The sequence below is a fragment of the Lutra lutra genome, chromosome 6 (genome assembly GCF_902655055.1).
Source record: "Lutra lutra chromosome 6, mLutLut1.2, whole genome shotgun sequence".
Classification (NCBI taxonomy): Eukaryota; Metazoa; Chordata; class Mammalia; order Carnivora; family Mustelidae; genus Lutra; species Lutra lutra.
The window spans coordinates 2,187,800-2,193,799 of NC_062283.1; the positions used below are offsets into that span (position 1 = coordinate 2,187,800).

A 6,000-nucleotide genomic window follows, 5' to 3' on the forward strand; every position below is an offset into this window, starting at 1 on the left:
TTGTGAGCATATGTGTAGATGAGTAAAAATTGTGGCCTTTGTGGTGTCTGAGCAGCTCATTCAGGGCTGGCTTCCTGGGCAGGAGATGGGTTTTTCTAATCCTTTTTGCCACTCCAAGCTCAAGTTTGGTTCCCATCCTGACCATTTGGATGATTCTCGCTCCAGGCCTGCAGGGATCACTTTCGGTGTCTGAGTGATGCCTGGAGCCCAGAAGCAGAGCCTCTGACAAGTCCCTTCTGGTCTGGTGCCACTCTCCTGCCACATTAAAAAACAAAACAAAACAAAACAAAACTGGCCTATTTTAATTTATAAGAAAAAGCTTTTTTTCCTAAATAAACAAGGCCAAGAGCAGAAGATCTTGCTCTGAAAAATACTATAACTGAGACCACCCATTATAGAGCATTTTAAGGGTTTTTGTTTGGTGCTGCCTGTCTTGTGCATCTGAGGAAAGTGTACACACACACACACACACTGCAACCTATACAGTCATTTGTTGAGGACTCTTTCTCGAAATCTGAACATCTGAAAGGCAGTCTCTTCCAGCCACGACCTCACCTTTGTAGCTGGCTTTGGACTTCAGTCTCCCAAATTATTTCTTAAATTATTATGATTATCATCATCATCATTATAAATTACACAATATTTAGTTTTAAAAGCAAAATGGATTGACAGAACCTATTAAAACAACAACAACAACAAAAATCAAAATGAGTGCAGCATTTTTCTATCCTAAACCCTCCCTACGTTGAATTCAGATGTCCCAGCTGCAACCCTCCCCTTGCTTTCAGGAGCCAGCTCTGTGACCTTGGTCCAGCACTCAATCTCTCTGTAAAACTTGGCCTCACCAACATATTTAACAAGTAGTGTCTTTGCATGATGGCCACTTGAGCCCATGCGTGGCTACTGAATAATGCTGAAGTCTCGTGTGTAGAGAATCCTTCCTTCTCAGTCCAGCAATAAAGTCATTATTTCTGCTTCTTCATTTTAAAGACTTTAGTAATGACATACACTTCAAATCATAGCAAAACACAGGGGGAAAAAACCCACAACCCTCAAACCCAATACTTTGGCACATTCCCGCCTCGACTTCCAAATATTTATAAAGCAAAACTGTACATAATCAAGGTCATATATTACATACAGTTTTAATCTGGCTCTTTTCAGTTAACATTTTATCATGCGCTTTTTCCCTGAGCTATCACAACCTCTTCCAAAATATTGTTTTCAATAGCTTTGCAACATTCTTCCAGGCATAGATAATGTAAGTTATATACCCACCCCCTCCATTGTTGGAGATGTTTTAATTATGTATTATTATAACTAAAAGTGTCACAGAAGTTTTTGCACACAAATAATTTCCTTTAGTTTGGATTATTTCCCTAGAAGAGTTCTCTCCAAAGTAAGTTTGCCATGTGAAGGAAGTAACCATTTGTGTGAGCTTCCTTGGTGGAATTAGGAAGCATGACCGAGAACAGGGACGTTGTTCCAAGCACAAGGGGAAGGAGATTTATTAGCGTCCTAGGGCTGCCCTAACAAATTACCATAGAGTGAGTGGCCTAAAACAACAGAAATTTCTCCTCTCACAGATCCAGATACCAGAAACCTGAATTCAAGGGGTCTGCAAGGTTAGCTGTTTCTAGAAGGTCTGAGGGAGGCTGTGTCAAGGCTTCCTCCCTGGCCTGCCTGCATTTACACCTGCCTTGCTCCCATCCCTGCGTCCTTCTGACATGGCCTTCGTCCCCGTGTGTCTGTTCGTCCTCCCCTTATGAGGATACAGTCATTGGATTTAGGGCCCAACCCAATCCAGAATGACCTCGCTTTATCTGATTGCAACAGCAAAGAGTGTTTTCAAGTAAAGTCTCATTCACAGGTGGGAGGGCGTAGGATTGCAGCGTTTCTTCCTGGGCGACCCACTTGAACCCACCAGGGGCGCAGCCCTCTTTGCCGGCCCTCAATGAAAACAATGCGGGAGAGTTACCTGGTCGAGACACCGAGAGCCTCAGACCTGGAAGGTTTCTCCGATTGTACCTGGAGGTCTGTCCGAGTCGGCTGTGACGGTGTTTCGATCAAGTACATCAATTCCCAGGGCTCAACCCTATGGCCCCTAAACCTTCCATTCAAAGAAGAAGCCGGTTCTGTAGGGCGCCCCTGCATCAGGACTACGGGCGGGAAGGATTCGGTCAATGTGTCTAGATTGAGACGGCGGCGTTCACACCCCGCTGTGTGTGAGGCGCGGACAGTGTCCCGAGGCCGGAAACCCGGGTGTCGAGCTGCTTCGCCCCCATGCGCCAGGCTCGGGCTTCCCTCTCGGCGGAGGCGACCAGCGGGGACCTCCCCAGCGTCGCCTTCTGCTCCTCGACCCTCCCTGCCCCCGCCCAGCCCGCACCCCCGCCCACGCCCGGCTTCAGCCCGCTCTTCCCCAGCAGGGACCGGGCGGAGTGGGTGCTGCCCTGCGAGATACCTGGGTCTTGGCGTTGAGCGCGGAAAGCAGACGCGAACCACTCCAGTTCCTTCCAACCCGCTTCCAGGCACCGTCGGCATCCGCAGGTCCAAGGTCGCTGGGGACGCCACCTGCGCCGAGGTCCCTCCCTGCGGGCGGGCAGTCGGCAGTGACGGGGGCGGGAGTTCTGGGCACAGACTGTCCCCTGCGGCTCCCAGGGCTTCTCCGAATTCCACGCGCCCCGCCGAATTTGGATTTGCTTATGGGCCATGCGTTTCACCCAGGACTGTCCCCTGAGTGGACGCAGGGGATTCCTCGCTCGCAGACTTAACAGTGACACGAACCGTCTCTCCCTCCTCCTGTTACAGCGTGATGTCGTGCCGCGGAGAGAGGTGGGCGGGTGCCTCTGAGGTGGCGCACCTTCTAAGTCGCGGACAAGAGGCACCTGCCAGTAGGTAGTCGTGGCCGAGTGGTTAAGGCGATGGACTTGAAATCCATTGGGGTCTCCCCGCGCAGGTTCGAATCCTGCCGGCTACGGTTTTACAAAGGCTCCTTCCTACTTCTGCCTTCTAGTCCCAGCCGGTCTCCCTCTGCGTTGCCAGTTACTTATTTCTCTAGGTCAGGTTGGATCTGTTCCTCCAATTCCAAACACCACGTTATCTCAGACTTTGACCCTCAGTGTTAAGTGGATGAGTGCCTCTGCGAGGGTGGGAAGGTCACCGAATATTATACCTGATTTGAGGAGGGCTGTTCCTTTTCCTCAATTATGGGTCACAGCCAACTTGGGTGCTCAGCATCAGCCAGATCCCCATCCTCTCCGGGGCTGGAGGTGTTTTCCTTGCTACTATCTAGAACTCAAGATGTATAAAGCGGCATTTACTCTAACAGCTATCTTTTTTTTGTTTTTGTTTTTTTGTTTTTTTGTTTTTTTGAATCCTTACTAGGTCCCAAGCACTGAGTTGGCATTATATGCATGACATCATTTAATTTAATCTCCAATATAACCCCATAGCATAGGTGACATCAGTCTCATTTTTACAGAATAAGAAACTGAAACTTGACTTGACCAACACTGCCCAGTAAAATGGTATGTAGACGAAAGAGTTTCTTAGGTGTGGTTGTGAGGTCACTTGTCACAGATACTGCAGGGAACACACTTCTTAAAAACCAGGGGTTAGTGACACAGTCCTGCTGTACTTTATACACAGGAATGACTTTCATATCAGTTCCTACTTTCAGACATTACAGACGTATTTCCAAGTGCTTTATGTGTGTTAGCTTGTGTGATCACATTCATAAGAAATGAATACTATTATTACCCTTACTTTATAAATCTGGAAACTGACACCCACAGGAGTAAAATAACATGGCCAAGTTCACCCAGCTAGTAAGAGGAAGGGCTGGGCTTGAACTCTCAGTTTGGGTCCATACCAGGGAACCAAAAGTTGGGGCGGGTGTAGGGGCAGACCAGGGGGGCTTTCATTGCTACTGTCTACAGCTGGAAATTAATGTTACTGCCTAACTCTCTTACTGAGATTTTTGCCTCCATAGATAAGTCTAAGTGGTTGGTCTGGAGTATGGGGTTGTTACCTATTGTGTACTGAGTGTTCTGCTAGCCCAAGTTTGCAGAATGTCATTAGACAGCAATGAGGTGTTACCTGTTTTTGAGTGATAAGAAGTGATTGTTATTGTCACTTCATATGAATGATTAGTTTATAAAGAAGAGCAACACATCTATTCTGTCTTCTCAGCCTGAAAACTCCAGAGCCCAGGAGTGGGAACGCTTTGTTAAACCACAGGAAGTGGATTTAAGGCTGCCAAGCCCAGCAGTATTTTGGGTTTGAGATTAAAAGCAAAATCCTTGCAGAGCCCCGTACAAAACCCATCAGGGAAGCCTGCTGATTCTGGTAAACAGGGTGTATCAGACTTACTCAGCAAGGGAAAATCTTAGTCGGAAAGAGTCTCAGTGTCTCAAGGAGGGGGCTTTTGAGGTCAGGATTAGTCACAAGAGAATTTTAGAGCAGAAATTGCAGAAGGAGATCCGTGGCAATGGTGATCAGAATATGTAAACTTAGTAAATGACTGGGACAGCCAGTGGTCTTATCTTCAGAACGTGAGTCCATGTGGAATTCCTCCATGATATTGCCATAAAAGCTACAACTAAAGGGGAATGCAAAGAAGGTGGGCTCAGGGAGCTTGTCTCGCACATGGCAGCCAGTAGGCTTTATCCGCTGTGTGCTATCACACATGGTATCACGTCTGTACGTTTAGGTTTCATTTCATTATTTGTCTGTTTTGGTCCAAAGATAGCTAGATATGAGAGTCAAACAACACAGAATGTAAAGAAGTAGGATTTTAAAATAAAAAATGAAAATCAGTTCAGTTAGAGAAAAGCTCCCATATCGAATAGCGCAGTTTCCTGCCAATACTCACCGTGTTCAATGTCTCCGTCTAGTACAACCTGGAAACTCCAGGGGAAGGTTCTCTGGTCCCTGCCCTCTCTTCATACGTTCTTCTGCACATTCAGGGACCAAGAACATTAATATGGGTTTTTTTTTATTGATTTGGGGAAAAAAGTTTAAATTCAGAGACTCAGTACTCTGATTTGCATGCAAACGAAAATGGAAAGAAAAGGTCCAGATAGGAACAGAGCTTTTGTTTATAGAAAAACAAAACAACACACATCCTTGAGAACACTTGGTATATTGCCTGCCTTTTGTTAGTTTAACCTTTCAAATAGGAAAATAGTTGTGACGGTTAGTTTTATGTGCCAGCCTGGTGGGCCACAGTGCCCAGATAAGTGGTCAGTCATCATTCTGTGTTTCTGTGATGTTTCCGTGAGGGTGTTTTGGGAGAAGATTAAATTTGGATTGGTGGACTTTGAGTCAAGGAGACAGCCCTCCCCAATCTGGGTGGGCATCAATAAAACAAAAGACTGATAGCCCCCCCCCCCAGCAGGGGGGAATTCTGTCCGCAAGTAGTTTTCAGGCTTGAATTACAGTGCTGGCTCTTCCTGGGTCCCCGGCCTGCTGCCCACCCGGCGATTTTGGACTTACCACAACTCCCATAATCTTGTGAGCCAATTCCTTAAGATAAAGCTCCATACACACCCACATCCCACTGGTTCTCTCTCTGGAGAACTGAGGAATACAGTAGTGGAATCAAATTGTTTTACTTTTCACTTTTTCTGGTGACTGATGAAGAAGATCACCCTTTCATATGTTTATTGGTTCTTTTGATATCCTTTTTTCTGAAAGACCTGTTGAACTTTTCTGCCCGTTTTTCTCTTGGATTGTCTATTTCATACTCATTTTCCTTATTCACATCCAGGTGGACCTGTACAGGTCGAGAGGCTAGCTAAGCTACTCCCGGTGTGGCTGCCATGGCATCCACTTTCCGTGGCCTGCAGGGAGCATTAGGGACTCCGGGACCTCCTATAAGGGCCATGCGGAACAGCCCACAGAGTCACCAGCAAATGTCATCTCCTGTTAGGACTTCCCCAAGCCCCCTGTGATCAACAGTCCTCCCTGCCTCCCAGGACCATGACCCTGTGCTGTCCT

At 46.9% G+C, this 6,000-nt stretch overlaps 1 non-coding gene across 1 annotated transcript; it reads left to right on the forward strand.

Annotated features, from left to right (window-relative positions):
• The first annotated feature begins 2,895 nt into the window (after positions 1–2,895).
• On the forward strand, positions 2,896–2,977 carry TRNAS-UGA (transfer RNA serine (anticodon UGA)). Its single transcript has one exon. It is a non-coding gene; the product is annotated as a tRNA-Ser (tRNA).
• Positions 2,978–6,000: the final 3,023 nt, after the last annotated feature.